Raw genomic sequence first — 17,165 nt, 5'->3', positions numbered from 1 at the left:
GGAGTGTTCTGAGCAAAACACAAGAAGTCATTCTTCTGCTCTATTCTGAGCAGATTAGGCCTCAATTGGAGGACTGTAGATACCACATTTCTGGGCTCCACATTTCAAGAAAGACATGGAGAAATTGGAGAAGGTCCAGAGAAGAGCAAAAAGAGTGATTAAAGGTCTAGAGAACATGACCTATAAAGGAAGACTGAAAAAACTGGGCTTGTTTAGTTTGGAAAGGAGAAGACTAAGAGGGGACATGATCGCAGTTTTCGGGTATCTAAAAGGGTGTCACAAGAAGGGAGAAAAAATGTTCTCCTTGGCGTCTGAGGATAGGACAAGAAGAAATGGGCTTAAATTGCAGCAAGGGAGGTTTAGGTTAGACATTAGGAAAAACTTCCTAACTATCAGGGTGGTTAAACACTGGAATAAGTTGCCTAGGAAAGCTACGGAATCACCATCTCTGGAGATGGGGATCACCCTTAAAAGCAGGTTGGATAGACATCTATTAGGGATGGTCTAGATGGTACTGGGTCCTGCCATGAGGGTAGGGAACTGGACTCGATGACCTCTCAAGGTCCCTTCCAGTTCTAGTGTTCTATGATTCTGTGTGTAGATGACTACAAGATTAACCGATAAAACTGGGCTTATCGGCTAATCCTGTCAACTACACGCACTTCCTTCCCCCTGTATCAGAGGCAGTGGGGCTAGGGAGAGCTGGCTCTATGCCAGCTCCCTGCACATATCGTCTCCCACCTGCCCCACCTTCCCCAACTGCTGCTAGAGGGGCAGCAGTGCGGCGTATGAGGGGGGTAGGCAAGAGCCAATACACATGTGCCAGCTCCACAGACCCGCTCCCCCCCACCGCCACCTCTTACAGAGGCAGCAGGAAGAGTGGGTAGGAGCCAGTGCCACCTGCGCTTCCTATGCATCAGAGGCAGAAACAGGGAGGAGAGGAGATAGGGGAGGCTGCTGCAAAGCAAGGGACAGAGGCATCCCACGGAATAGCCTCTGTGGAAGGTCCGAGATCCCACAGACAGGGGCTGCTGCTGCCTCTGATAAGAGAGGCAGAAGCGTGGAATGGCAGGGGGGCAGGCTCATAAAATCCACCACCAGCTTACATTCTGTATACTAACGGCAGAGATGGTGGCATAATAGCGTGCTTACAAACATCAGAGATACACAGCTCTTCACGTTTTTCTATCACACTGTCTCAAGAGCTGCACAATAAGGTAAGAAGGGGGAGCCATTCTGCTTCCATGCACTGCTATATGATTTGCTAAAGGCAGTTTTAGTACTATATTTCTGATTTCTGGTGTAGTGAAATTGTAACATGCTTTTAAAGGTATTAACACTAAATTTAGGGTGACCACATTTCCCTATGCTGAATAGGGGCCCCTGTTAAAATTACTCACATTCAAGCAACTTCAACAGGAATCTTGTAACCCCTGTTACTAAGGAATACAGTGTAGTTGGCTTCTTTTTTATCCATCCCTCTCACACCCTAACTCAAATACACAAATACTAAAAATAAACAAAGCAATCACACACATTATTTGGTGAAGTAACTTTCACTAAAGTATTTAAAAGAAATTTAAGAGCTAGCTCATCTTTTAAGATCCTTCTGAACTATTATAATGGTTCACTGAGATTTTACATGTTATTTGGAGTTAGAATAACCATGGTAGGAATGTCATCCATGGTATTTAGTGTGTTTTTGTTTGAATGACCTGCAAAATATTTTTAGAGAACCTCAACTGTACATATTGAATTCTCATCCACCCTCATTTTTCTCATTTTAGTGAGTTAATCTCTTTTGAAATCAAGTAAGCTTTATAAGCAGTGATGTGTTTTATTTTCCTATTTAATGTATCAATTATTAAATTGTTGAAGTTTTGTGAGGGAGATTATTGAATTCTACAACCCACTTGTCTTGATTGTAGATGTTCACTGCTGAAGTGGTGGTTTCTGATTTTCCCTTCTAGTGAAACTTTCTAGGCAAATGCATTTCCTTTGTAAATACGAGACCAAGGAAAAAGTAGTCACTTGAGAAATTTTACCAGAGAGCACAAAGGTCTAATTACTCAACTCCAAGTAAAATGACTGGGGAGCAGAAGATTTTATATACAAGTTTTCTTCTGTCTCATCCCTTCCCTTCCCTCAGGTTGTTGATGTTTATGCAAACCTTAACGCTGATGCAAGCTCAGCTGTCAGTCAACCCTGTGGACACAGTGGAACTCTAGCATGGTGAGACAAGCTCAGATTGGTGGGACTGCATTGTGATGCAGATATGGGATGATGAGCAGTGGCTTCAAAACTTCAGAATGTACAAGGCCACTTTCCTTGAACTTTGTCAATGGCTTTTCCCTGCCCTGAAGTGCCAGAATACATGAATGAGACCTGCCATGACAGTGGATAAGTGCATGACAATAGCCCTCCGGAAGCTTGCAAAGCCAGACAGCTACTGTTCAGCTGGGAATTAATTCAGAGACGGGAAATCTACAGTGGGGGCTGCTGTTGTACAAGTAGCCAAGGCAATCAATACCATCCTACTATGGAGGATTGTGACTCTGGGAAATGTGGATACCGTAATGGATAGCTTTGCCACAACGGGATTACCTAAATGTGGTGGAGCAATAGGCAGAACATACATCCCCATCTTGGCCCCTGGCCTCCTTGCTATTAGTACAAAAAAGGGGAGGGGGTACTTCTTGGTGGTGCTGCAGGCACTGGTGGATCAGACATATATGTGGGACGGTCGGGAAAGGTGCATGATGTGCACATCTTAAGCAACTCCTGCCTCTTCAGAAAGATGCACACTGCAATTTTTTTCGCAGACACGAAAATCAGAATCAAAGAGGTAGAAATGCCTATTATGATCCTTGGCCACCTGTCCTACCTTTGCTCCCATGGCTCATGAAGTCACACACCGGCAGCCTGGACCCCAGTAAAATGCAGTTCAACTACAGGCTAAGCAAGTGCAGAATGATGGTTAAATGTGCTTTTCGATGTTTAAAGGATAGGTGTAGGAGTCTCCTGAATAGATCTCAGTGAAAGCAACATTCCCTTTATGGTGTGAGCCTGTTGTGTGCTCCATAATCTTTGTGAGAGCAAGGAGGAACTTATCAGTCAGGGCAAGATGCTGAGGCAGAGTGCATAGCCAGAGACTTTCAGCAGCCGGATACCAGGGTGATAAGGAGTACAGCACAGGGCAGCACAAATCAGAGAGGTTTTGAAGGACAGTTTTAGGAATGGCCAGTTTTGAGACTCATGTACGTTGATCTCAACAAGTTTCCCCTACATTCACTATGTTTCCCTTTAATCCCCCACCCTCACAATACAAGCAATAAATAGACCGTTGTTTAGAGAACATGAGTTTTTATTTATGGAACACAGCAGGGAAATAAAAAATGGGAAAGGAGAGACAGGGGATCAGAAACATGCAAAGGATAGCCTTTTGCCTCCTGAGCTCCCCCCTCCCTCCACCCCGTGTCCTGGGACCCTGGGGATGGGAGCAATGGAGCTGTGGGAGGAGGGTCAGGTATTTTGACTGGGACAGATGGTATTTTGGGAGGAGGCCTTCTCTAGGCATGCAGCCAGGTGCTCCATCACAAGGGTCAGGGAAACAAAGATGGCCTCCTGATGCCTCGCCTGCAGTCTCTCCTCTCCTTGCACTTCATCCACATCTCCTCCATGAGGTGTTCATGCACTTCATCTTCTCCTTCAACATATCCTGCCTTGTCCATTTTTGCCTGTGGATCTGCGCCAGACAGGCAGATGCTGGAGCCACGTGAGTACACAGCAAGTTGGCTGCTGTTCTTACTGTAATAAAAAGTAGACAAGTGCACACATTACAGGAGACACATGTGTTACGTCTAAACCTAATTTGTTAATGTACAGCAAACGTCTTTGTAAAGACAATAGAGATGTGTTCTATGAAGGTCCAAATTTTTGCTTTAAAGCAGCCACTGTATAGCAGGTACCTAGTTCTCAGGGGAGCAACTGGACTCTCATAATTTGGAAGCAGGCAGGTATGATAAGGGGCCTGCCAGCGCAGAAGCCTATAGGAAGGAGTGGGGAGAGTGGGCAAGGTGGCTTTCCTCTGTCTGGAACACACCAGGTCTGGCACAAGTGGCTTCCGGAGACAATGATACTTTCCCAGCCCGCAGGAGCTTGTAGGTGGGGAAAGGGGAAGTAGCAGAGCAAGGGTTCAGCACATATGGATTCCTAGGACACTGCTACTTTCCCAACCCACAGGAGCCTGCAGGAAGGCAGGAAGAGGGATTTGTGTCCTGGGAAAAGTGCTAATAAGCTTCCCCTCCTCCTTCATCCAGGTTGCCATGAAAGATATCAGTCTCCTTCGAATCACAGTGTGATCAATGATACCAGACTGCTTATTGGTGGCTTGGCCTGGGAAGGTGTCCTACCGTGGAGGATGGAATAAAGCTGGCCTGCCCAAAAACCTTGTGAGAAGGATCAAAGAGTTCCTCTCTGAGAACTTCATGGAGATGTGCAGGGAAGACTCCCTCTCCATCTGCAGACATTAACAAGCTGTTCCAAGGCCCCCTGCTCTATGTAGACCTAGAGCAAGCTGCACAAAACAGCCAACTGCCTTAACCTGCTTGTAGTAAGAAAAAAAAATTGTGAACTCACCAGAAGTGCCCTCCCCGGCAGCAGTGCTCAACCGGGAGACAGCCTGGGGAACAGGGAACTGGCTCCAGTCTCACAAACAAATCTTGGCTTTCAGGGACTGTAGCTGGCCATTCTCCTCCACCAGCACGCTGTCCTCCATGCTGACACCAGGAGTGTCTTGGCTGGACTCCATGGTCAGGCTTGGGAAGCTGGTCAGGTCCCCTCCCTCCAGAATCGCATCCAGCTGTTCACAGAACCAGCATCCGTGTGGAGATGCACCAAACCACCTATTAGCGCCTTGATTTTCACTCTGAACTGCTGGGCATCCCTGGAATATCCTTTGGCCACCAGACAACTTGCGATCTTTGCATAAATGTCCGCATTTCATTCGCTTGTTCAGAGAGAATGGATTCCTCTCCCCACACCTCGATGAGGTCCAAGATCTCTCAGACACACCACAGTGGAGCTCTTCTGTGCTACTAGGAACTGGCGCTGATGGGACTAGAAATATTTGAAATCATGGAAGTTTGAGAGCCTTTAGAATTCATGGCCACGCGTGCCATGATGTGCTGCTCACTCTGAGATGTAACTGCAATGCTGGCCACACAAGAAATAATATTTTCCCAAGGGTTTTCCTGTTCACTTGGAGAGCAGTAGAGATGCAAGTTCTGGCCAGAGCAAGGCACTGTGGACCAGTAGCAGCTCCCATGGTCCCAAACTGCGGCTCCCTGTCATCACCATCTTTGGCAGTCCTGCCTGCACCATGGCCCTGGACCCTCACCACTGTCAGAAGCAGACAGCACACCTCTGCAGCTCTGGGGAAGGATGGGAAGCAGGGCTCTCTATGTGCTAATACCTGCCTGCAGCCTTCCTCCCCTGTAGCTTCCATCGGCCTAGAATGAGAAACTGACCAATGGGAATTGTGGGGGGCAATGGCTGCAGAAGAGCCATGTGCCCTCCCAAAGATCGCAGGGATGAGCTGGCTCCTCCCAAGAGCAGTGTGGGGCCAGGGCCATCTGAAGTAACCCATACCCTCTCCTGAAGCCAGCCTCTCATGTCCCCACCTGCACCCCCAAGCGTCCATCCCAGCTCTGAGCAGGCACTCCTTACCAACTCCTGCACCCTGCACCCCAACCTCTCCTGCATCCACTCCAGCCTTCCCTCCCAGAGCCAGCACCCCATACTCCTTCCTTTCCACCCTAACATTCCGCCTAAGCTCAGAGCCCCGCCAGCCCCCAAACTCCTTCCCAAAGCTTATATCCCTCACCTTCCCTCCTGCACCACAACCCCCTGTCCCGGGCTCAGCCTGCAGCCCCTTCCTACACTGTGAACCTATCAACCCCATCTAAGAGTTGGTTTTCCCCTTCTGGACTGCATCCCCAATCTCCTCCTCCATCCCAGTGAAAGTGAGTGTGGGGGATGGAGCGAGCAATAAAGGGTTTTGGGAAGGGGCCAGGCCTCAGGGGTGTGGTTCTCACATTTAAAGCTTTTTGCCCAAGTGCTCCCGACTTCAAAAATGCACTTCTGGCTATTTCTAACTGATTTGATTCTAACTTTGCCCCTTTGCCTAAAAGACACTCATCTCTATTTCAGTTTTCCTTCTTATTTTTGTAAATCTCTATACTAATTGTATATGTTTTAATTAAAATATAAAATAAGACAATCAGTTCCCTGGTTAATTCCTTTTAGCCCAACAAGAATAAGAACATTCAGTTAATATTGTCAGGGGGGGGAGGGGGTCTACACAGCAGGGCTTAACTCAAAATAAGCTATCAAATTGAGCTACATCAATTGCTTATCTTATTTCAAAACAGCTTATTTTGAAATAGGGAGCATCTACACAGCACTGATTTCGAAATAGAGCACTCTTCCTCTGACTTCCCTTACTCCTCATACAATGAGGGTTACAGGAGTCGGAATAAGCCATCCTCCAGCTTGACATTATTTTGACACTATTTTGAAATAACTGCCTCCTGTATAGATGCAGACTAAGTTATTTTGGTATACAGCTAATTATTTCGCAATAGCGTTGCAGTGTAGACGTACCCTAAGTCTCCTGAAGTATTGAAGGGAAGCCAGAAGAACTGCCCTCAGACCCAAAGTATTGTTGTACTACCTAAACTCTACAGAATTTCAGACACTGTGCAGTGTTGATCCAGTTACAATTAACTGGTCCAGATGAACTTATCATGCTTTGCCTGTAACATGTGTCATTGCCACAGCAAGAGACTGAATAAAATGTCTTTGAAGGCATTCTTTTCAATAAAGAGGGATTTCTTATCAAAGTCTACTTTATAGTTAAACTTATTTCTTGTCTATTACAAATCCAGTTTATGCATTTCATATCAGAGAGAGGCAAAAAATGTGGACATCTCCCTCCCCATGGAGGGTGGGGGCAATTTTTATGAGCTTGATGTTATACAGATCTCTCAAAAAAATCAAATGGTAATATTATTTTGGTTCTACTCCCCAAAAGGATTATACACATGAATACTGGGTGAATCCCATGGGTGAATCATTGAGCTGAAATCTCAGAGACAGAGATGACATAAGAACAGCCGTACTGGGTCAGACCAAAGGTCCTTCTAGCCCAGTATCCTGTCTCCCGACAGTGGCCAGCACCAGGTGCCCCAGAGAGGGTGGACCGAAGACAACGATCAAGCGATTTGTCTCCTGAAATCTCTCTCCAGCCTCTAACAAACAGATGCCAAGGACACCATTTTATCCCCTGGCTAATAGCCTTTTATGGACCTAACCTCCATGAAATTATCTAGCTTCTCTTTAAACTCTATTATAGTCCTAGCCTTCACAGCCTCCTCTGGCAAGGAGTTCCACAGGTTGACTACACGCTGTGTGAAGAAGAACTTTCTTTTATTCATTTTAAACCTGCTCCCCATTAATTTCATTAGGTGTCCTCTAGTTCTTCTATTTAGGGAACTAATAAATAACTTTTCTTTATCAGCCCTCTCCACACCACTCATGATTTTATAGACCTCTATCATATCCCCCCTCAGTCTCCTCTTTTCTAAACTGAAACGTCCCAGTCCCTTTAACCTCTCCTCATATGGGACCCGTTCCAAACCCCTAATCATTTTAGTTGCCCTTTTCTGAACCCTTTCCAAGGCCAAAAAATATTTTTTGAGGTGAGGAGACCACATCTGTACACAGTATTCCAGATGTGGGTGTACCATAGTTTTATACAGGGGCAGTAAGATATTCTGGGTCTTATTTTCTATCCCTTTCCTAATAATTCCTAGCATCTTATTTGCCTTTTTGACCGCCGCTGCACACTGCGTGGAAGTTTTCAGAGAACTGTCCACACTAACTCCAAGACCCCTTTCCTGATTTGTCGTAGCCAAATTAGCCCCCATCATACTGTACGTATAGTTGGGGTTATTTTTCCCGATGTGCATTACTTTACACTTATCCACATTAAATTTAATTTGCCATTTTGTTGCCCAATCACTCAGTTTGGAGACATCTTCTTGGAGTCCCTCACAGTCTGCTTCTGTCTTGACTATCCTAAACAGTTTGGTATCATCTGCAAACTTTACTACCTCACTGCTTACCCCTTTCTCCAGATCATTTATGAATAAGTTGAAAAGGATTGGTCCCAGGACTGACCCTTAGGGTACACCACTAGTTACCCCTCTCCAATCTGAAAATTTACCATTTATTCCTACCCTTTGTTTCCTGTCTTTTAACCAGTTCTCAATCCAAGAAAGGACCTTTCCTCTTATCCCATGGCCATGTAATTTATACAAGAGCCTTTGGTGAGGGACCTTGTCAAAGGCTTTCTGAAAATCCAAGTATACTATATCTACTGGATCCCCCTTGTCCGCATGCTTGTTAACCCCTTCAAAGAACTCTAATAGATTAGTAAGACAGGATTTCCCTTTACAGAAACCATGTTGACTTTTGTCCAACAAATTATGTTCTTCTACATGCTTCACTATTTTATTCATTACTATTGTTTCGACTAATTTGCCCGGTACTGAAGTTAGACTTACCGGTCTGTAATTGCCAGGATCGCCTCTAGAGCCCTTTTTAAATATTGGTGTCACGTTGGCTACCTTCCAGTCATTAGGTACGGAAGATGATTTAAAGGATAGGTTACAAACCACAAATAACAGCTCAGCAATTTCCCATTTGAGTTCTTTTAGAACCTTGGATGAATGCCATCCGGTCCCGGAGATTTGTTAACAGTAAGTTTTTCTATTTGTTCCAAAACCTCCTCTAACGACACTTCAATCCGGGACAGTTCCTCAAATTCACCCCCCACAAAGGACGGTGCAGATTCAGGAATCTCCCCAACGTCCTCAGCCATGAAGACTGAAGCAAAGAAATCATTTAGTTTCTCTGCAATGGCTTTATCGTCTTTGATTGCTCCTTTTATAGCTTGATCATCTAGGGGACCCACAGGTTTTTTAGCAGGCTTCCTGCTTCTAATGTACTTAAAAAACATTTTGTTATTTCTTTTTGAGTTTTTGGCTAGCTGTTCCTCAAAATCTTTTTTTGCTTTTCTTATTACATTTTTACACTTGATTTGACAGTGTTTATATTCCTTTCTATTTATCTCACTAGGATTGGACTTCCACTTCTTAAAAGATACCTTTTTGTCTCTCACTGCTTCTTTTACATGGTGGTTAAGCCACGGTGACACTGTGTTAGGTCTCTTGCTATGTTTTTTAATTTGGGCTATACATTTAAGTTGGGCCTCTATTATGGTGTCTTTAAAAAGTTTCCATGCAGCTTTCAGGGATTTGGCTCTAGTCACTGTGCCTTTTAATTTCTGTTTAACTAACCTCCTCAGTTTTGTGTAATTCCCCTTTTTGAAATTAAATGCCAGGGTGCTGGACTGCTAAAGGTGTTCTTCCCACCACAGGAATGTTGAATGTTATTATATTATGGTCACTATTCCCAAGCGGTCCTGTAACGGTTATTTCCTGGACCTGATCCTGCACTCCACTCAGGACTAAATCGAGAATTGCCTCTCCCCTTGTGGGTTCCTGCACCAGCTGCTCCAAGAAGCAGTCATTTAAGCCATTGAGAAATTTTATCTCCGCTTCTCTTCCTGAGGGGACATGTATCCAGTCAATATGGGGGTAATTAAAATCCCCCATTATTATAGAGTTCTCTATTTTGGTAGCCTCTCTAATCTTCCTCAGCATTTCAATGCCAGTATCACTGTCCTGGTCAGGTGGTCGGTAATATATCCCTACTGCTAATTTCTTATTATTGGAGCATGGATCCATAGCGATTCTATGGAACATGTGGATTCATTTAATATTTTTATTTCATTTGATTCTACATTATCTTTCACATACAGTGCCACTCCGCCATCCACCCGGCCTGCTCTATCCTTTCGATATATTTTATATCCCGGTATGATTGTGTCCCACAGATTTTCCTCATTCCACCAGGTTTCGGTGATGCCTATTATGTCAATCTCCTCATTTAATACAAGATACTCCAGTTCACCCATCTTATTAGTCAGACTCCTAGCATTTGTGTAGAAGCACTTTAAAAATTTGCCACTGCTTATTTGTCTGCCCTTCCCTGATGCATTGGATTCCTTTGAATGTGGTTGTTTGTCTGCTCTGGCCCATGGTTTGTCCTCTCCCCTCCTCTCTTTCTGACTACAGCTTAGAGAGTCTCTATCAATGGATTCTCCTCTAAGAGAAGTCTCCCTCCGATTTACGTGCATCTCCACACCAATCGGCTTTCCCCCATCTCTTAGTTTAAAAACTGCTCTACTGCCTTTTTAATGTTTAGTGCCAGCAGTCTGGTTCCACCCTGGTTTAGGTGGAGCCCATCCTTCCTGTATAGGCTCTCCCTCTCCCAGAAGTGTCCCCAGTTCCTAATAAATCTAAACCCCTCTTCCCTACACCATCGTCTCATCCACACATTGAGACTCTGAAGCTCTGCCTGCCTACCTGGCCCTGCACATGGAACTGGAAGCATTTCCGAGAATGCCACCATAGAGGTCCTGGATTTCAGTCTCTTTCCTAGCAGCCTAAATTTCGCCTCCAGGACATCTCTCCTATCCTTCCCTATGTCCTTGGTACCGACATGTACCACGACCACCGGCTCCTCCCCAGCACTACACATAAGTCTATCTAGATGCCTCGAGAGATCCGCAACCTTCGCACCAGGCAGGCAAGTGACCATACGGTTCTCCTGGTCATCACAAACCCAACTATCTATGTTTCTAACAATCGAATCACCCACTATTAACACCTGCCTCTTCCTAACTGGCATTCCCTCCCCCTCAGAGGTATCCTCAGTGCTAGAGGATACCGCAACATCATCTGACCTCAGACTGTGCCTGTAGATGACTGTGGCTTACCTACATGTGTGCCAGAGAAGACATGAGGGCCCAGCACAGCAAGAACAGGGTGAGGAGACCTATGTTGGTTCAACGGGTGGGCTCAGTAGGACCCCAGCATAACAGGAGGCACTCCAGACAAGGAGTCCAACCCATCACAGAGATTACTGTATTTCATTAGCAGAAACTATCCTGAAACAAAATTTAGAGATAACTGGTCTTCCCAAAGAATACTGATGACTTTGCAAACCATCCTCATCTTCCTGAATATTAACTTTTTTCAGAAATGAAAGGCATCATCATAGAGGACAGACTAGGTAATCTCAAGATCTGAGTAAATATGAACTCAATAGGGGGGTCAATAACCGCAAATATACACTAAATGAAAATGTACACAATCTAAATAAGACCATACATTAGTTTTTGTAGCATTTTAACATAGAAAATCTTAAATGTCCATTCCACATTTTAATGTTAAAATATCTAAAGCACAATAATGTTAAGTTAAGGATGATACAATGTTCTGGCATGTGTATCCTAACTTGATTGTTGTAATCTCCTCCTCTCTATCTGGACACCTACATTTCTTCCTCTTCTATAATTCACTCAAAACTCAAATACTATGATCATCCTTCCCCATCACTTGAGACATTACGCCCTCATCGCAAGGGCCCAAGCATGTCTAACTCCTTCTTCTAGCTATTCATCTTTTATTATAGTCCCACCTTGCTGCCAGTGACACCAGCTTTAACCTAATGCAATTTGCCCAATTTGTCATCTTTTCCCAAAATTGATTTTGCACTTTCTTCTAAAATAACTTTATACATGGACTATCCCCAGCTGACCCCGGGCTCCACTGCCTCTTTGAAATGTGCAGAGGCAGCATTTCAAAGGGGCAGCCACCTCACAGCTGAACCAGAGATCAGCTGTGAGGCGGCTACCTCTTAGAACCGCTGCCTCTGCAGGTTTCAAAGGAGTAGTGGATCCTGGGGTCAGCTGGGAACTCCCCAGCTGACCCCAGGCTCCAGGGCTGTCCCTTTAAAAATGCTGCCTCCACACGCATTCCAAAGGGGCAGCCCTGGAGCCTGGAGTCAGCTGGCGACTCCCCAACTGACCCTGGGCTCCACGGCAGCTGCCCTTTCAAAATGCCAGAGGCAGTGTTTTAAAGGGGCAACCGTGGAGCCCAGTGAAACGCTGCACGGCTGCCCCTTTGAAACACCACTTTGGTGTACACCTTGGGGTAAGTGTACACCTACGGGTTTCAAAGCAGCAGCGGCACAAAGCTGTGCGGTGCTGCCACTTTGAAATATCACTTCTCCCCCACCCTCCCACCACCTTTGCTGCCTCTATCTGATAGACGAAGCAAAGGGAAGGGTGGGGGGAAGGAGAGAATCAACTAGTCCACTAGTCTTTAACTTTCCTACCGGGGATCAGCTGGGCACTCCAGCTGATCCGGGGCTCCTAATGTGCTGCCCCTTTGAGGCACTGGTACACTGTTTCCAAGGGGCAGCACGCAATGTGGAGCCTGGGATCAGTTGGGCACTCCAGCTGATTCTGGGTTTTGAGTTGCATTGCCACACTGATGTGCCACCGCAGCGCTTGAAAGGGGGCAGCGCTCCACATAGCCCAGGGTCAGCTGGGGACTCCAGCTGACCCCGGGCTCCACCTTGCGCTGCTCCTTGGAAACACTGCTCCGGCACTTCAATGGGTCAGCGCTGCATGGAGCCTGGGGTCAGCTGGGGACTTTAGCTAATCCCAGCCTTCATGCAGTGCTGCCCTGTTGAAACGCCGCGGCAGCATTTCAAAGGGGAGGCGTGTGTGATTAACTCTGATTACGTTTTTTAATCGCTTGACAGCCCTAGTTAATTGAAATAAATATGTAAAAAGCAGCATGGGGGTGGGGAAGCTGCGGCTCCATGTAAGCTGGTAAATGTGGGGAACCAGTTTAAAAGCTGGCTCCTGACTGCTTACCCTCTCCCCCACACACAGAGGCAGCAGTGCAGGGGTAAGAGTTGCATCTCACCATGCACGTTAACCAATGAGCCCAATTAACCAAGTGAATAGTTACATTTGCACGGCCCTAACCACTACATCAGGGCTACTCAATTTTTGAAGGTCTGGGGGCCACAATGATACTCACTGCACATGCCAAGGGCCACAACTTAAATGTGGTTGCATATACATCCAAATATATATGCAAATAGCTTCTTTCATACTGAGGCAAGAATACAAAGATTAAGGCAAGACTACACAACACGCAGGATCCATTTAAGTCAGTTCTGCTGATATTAATAAATGATATATACACCAGATTCCCACCCATATGACAGAACTTTTAATGAGCAACGACAGTCCAGGAATTTAACTACTAAAACGCACGTTAACAGAAGACCATTATATTGACAACTTTTTTGTTTTGGCTCCCACCCATGGGCCACGTGTTGAGCCCCACGTAAACCCAAACTGCACTGTGAGCAACAAACAAATGGGTTGGCCACGTGTTGAGTAGTCCTGCACAACATCATCCTATATGAAGCTCTCCTCATTTATATCACGATACCTACAAGAAATTGTGTGTTAAGTAGTGAGGCATTCATTTTAAATGAGTGGTTCTCTATCAGGGGTATGTGTACTCCTCAAGATATGCAGAGGTCTTCCGGGAGACACATAATCTCATTCAGACAGATGTCTAGTTTTACAATAAGCTACATAAAAAGTACTAGTGAAGTTAGTACAAAAACTAAAATTTCATACGATTTGTTTATACTGCTGCATGTATACACTGAAATGTAAGCACAGCATTTATATTCCAGATGATTTATTTAATAATTATATGGTAAAAATGAGAAAATAAATAATTTTTCAGTAATACTGTGCTATGACATCTTTTGTATTTTTATGTCTGATTTTATAAGCAAGTAGTTTTTAAGTGAGGTGTAACTAAGAGTATACAAGACAAACCAGACTCCTAAAAGAGGAACAATAGTCTGGAAAGGTTGGGAGTCACTGGTTTTAAACAATAAACATTAGTTACCCTCAAAAAGTGTGTAATTTTATACCTCTTCCACTTTTCTTGGTATGTTTATTGTTTTCTTATATTATAATATCTTTGAGGACTTTATTTTCATATATATTTGGATAGGAGCTATTGAAATTTAGGCACTTACTTTTATTGCACTAACTCAGTTTGATTTAAAAAAATCCAACTCTTGCTGCTGAGAGTGTTGTACGGATCTTAACATAGCAAAAGCACTGCATAATCCATAGCAACATAGACCTAAATTCTGCAACAGGGACCTCCAGTTTCTACAATATTGCAGTGAGGCAGAATAAAATGTCTGTGTCACCTACAAGTAAGTTCAAAATTGGACTTTTTTCCTATTTTAAATTGAAATGAGTATCAACACAACATCATTCACGTAACCAATTATTAAATATTTTAACTTGCAGTTTTCTATGCACCTCATATCTCTGCAGTGACAACAAAAGAAGTTATATTGTACAAGATGTCATGGGAATTTGGAAGTTTGACAGCTTAGTACGGAACTTTCAGAGCTTTTGCCACTTAGGAAGATGTGGGACCTAGTTTGAGTTTGTGGATAAGCACATTAACTGAAAGGGGCTACGAAAACATTCAACAATATATTGACATTTAATAAGCAACGGGTTTCAGTACCAATACTCCACTGAATAAGGACAATTTGAATGTCAGAGCTATTGACTATAAATTCAAAAAGATAAGAATATATCAATTTATTCTCTAATCACATTTAAAAGGGTTTCTTGCTTTGTTTCTGGTTTTTTGGTTTTGGTTTTTTGTAAACCATAATGGCTTAATTTATTTATTTAAACAGAGGCCAAGATCTTACAGCATAGTTCTGCAGTAAGGAAGCACAACAGCAGCTTTGGATTACTCAGAGCATTGATTTAACTTTTCTTCAAACGTATTTCCCTATTTTGATCTCAAATTAAAAGATACAGTTTAGTTCATTATTAACTGCTATGCAATAGGTTTTTTTAAAAACCCTTTAAACAATCCCCCTTGAACATTTACAATTCAAAACACAAAAGCAGGGATAAGTTGCTTTTGTGACAATTATAGAGCTCTCAGCTCTTCCAGAAGCTGGAAGTTAGAAAGCTCTGTAATTCTATTTTCTGTTAATATATGAAGAAAAACGGAAAAAAATTCCAATGCCCATTTCATAACCTTTTTAATTATTTTACTACAATTATGAGTTATGTTTCTTGTTATACTAGATAAGCTTTAGAACCGTGGTCCCCAACCCGGTGCCCGCGGGCGCCATGGCGCCCACCGGGCTCTTTATATGCGCCCGCGGAGCCGTAGTCCCCAACCCGGGTGCGCCGCACGTGCCCTGGCCCCGGCCCCGGCCTTGGCCCCGCCCTCGGCCCCGCCCTCGGGGGCACTGCGCGTGCCCTTTCCTGCTCCGGCGCCGGCCTTGGCCCCGCCCCCGGGGGTGCCGTGCGTGCCCTGGCCCCAGCCCTGGCCCCGCCCCCGGGGGCACTGCGCGTGTCCTTGCCGGCTCCGGCACCGGCCTTGGCCCCGCCCCCGGGGGCGCCATGCGTGCCCAGGCCCCGGCGCCAGCCCCGGCCTTGGCCCCACCCCCGGGCGCGCGGCGCTTACGGGGGGGGCGCCGGCCCCATGGCTATGGGGGGGGGGGGCGCGCCCCGGCCCCGGGCATGCGGCTGGGGGGGGCTGCCCCCGGGCAGGCAAGTGTCCCCGCCCCCTGGCGCCCGGCGGGCGAATGGCCATGGCCCCTGGCACCCGGCAACCTGAAAAGGTTGGGGACCACTGCTTTAGAAATTAAATTAATTCAATTAGAGTATATTTCTGTTATGTTTCCTGCTGTACTAACTTTCATCAGTTAAACTAGTAAACTTCCTTTAGTCATATTTTGAAATTATATTTGTCAATATTTATTGAAGGTCTTAAACCTGCAATATTTACTTACACAACACTCACAATGAAATCTAATATTCCTTGAAGAGAACTGCTGTAAACATTTAAAAACAAAAACAAAAAAAGGGTTCTTAAAATGTTAAGTCCCTTAAAGTTTAAAGTGCCATAAAAAAAAGAAAGATTTACGTTCTACAAATCTATACTTGTGGAAATAAATATGTATCCTTATGTAAGTTACACTTTATTAAATCTATATTAAGAGATCTTCTCAAGTTTTAATTATAAAATTCTAGTTTGTCTCTACATTATGTGTATAAACAAAAACAAAAAAATCTGCCAAAATTTCCATTAATCGTGGAAGAAGTGATTAAAAAGCTAGTCTGTATTGTGTTTGTGATGAGTATTTACCTTATGTAAAAAATTAGCAGATGTACCCAACATTGCTCATGACTTTAATGAACAGGATTTTTTTTTTAAATAAGTGAAAAATGTATACACTTTAGTTCAATTATTATATTTTTAAAAAATGAAGGAAAATGAAGGCTGGAGTGAGGGTTTGTGAGTAAGGAGAGACAGGGGCTAGGTGGCTCAGGGCAGGGAAAGGAGGTGGGGGGTTCAGAAGTCAAGGCAGATTAGAGGTGCAGGCCTCAGGTTAGTCAGATCAGGACAGGAGGCTGGGAAGTATGGGGGGATTTACCGGGCTGAGAGTGGTGACAAGGGTTGCACAGCTCCGGCAGCAGCTCCTCCTAAGGGGCCCAGGATGCACTCCCCAGATGACGTTCCCCACCCCCACCCAGAGATCCCGGTCTATGCACTGGTCGAGTGGGGGTTGGAGCTCTGCAGGTCGGCCCCAGCCTCCAGGTGCCCGCTCCAACCTGCAGCCTGTTGCGAATGGAGCTGCCCCCAGTCTGCTGCCGCTGCCCTCCGTCCACTCTGCAGCTGCTCCAGGAGGGCCTTGCACACAGCTGTGGGAACAACAGCACAGCAAAGAGATGGTCTAGAGACTTTTCCCTCACTGCTCCCATAATGGCGGTGGGCATTGGCTGGGAGTGGCAAGGGAAGCAGAACCACATGCGCCCTGAGGAGCAGAGTGCCAGGCAAGAGCCCCATCTTTATTCCCCTCACGCAACCTCTCAGACTCAGTACCTTCAACATGTTCTTGTATCTTTTGTCCCTCCCAGACCCCACGCACCTAACTCCCAGCACACTCCTGAACCCACTCACCCAACCCCACTGCATCCTTCATTATGGCCAACACTCATGGTCCAGAAAATTCCATAATCTGGTATATCATATTTCTCA

General features: G+C 45.1%; 1 protein-coding gene across 5 annotated transcripts in view; it reads right to left on the bottom strand.

Annotated features, from left to right (window-relative positions):
- The window catches only part of FCHO2 (FCH and mu domain containing endocytic adaptor 2), a 223,517-nt gene that overhangs the window by 178,911 nt on the left and 27,441 nt on the right, over nt 1–17,165 (bottom strand). The window lies entirely within an intron of this gene.

The sequence above is a fragment of the Pelodiscus sinensis genome, chromosome 6, assembly GCF_049634645.1.
Source record: "Pelodiscus sinensis isolate JC-2024 chromosome 6, ASM4963464v1, whole genome shotgun sequence".
NCBI lineage: Eukaryota > Metazoa > Chordata > Testudines > Trionychidae > Pelodiscus > Pelodiscus sinensis.
The sequence above is the reverse complement of the archived record's forward strand: the minus strand, read 5'-3'. Positions and strand labels throughout refer to the sequence as shown.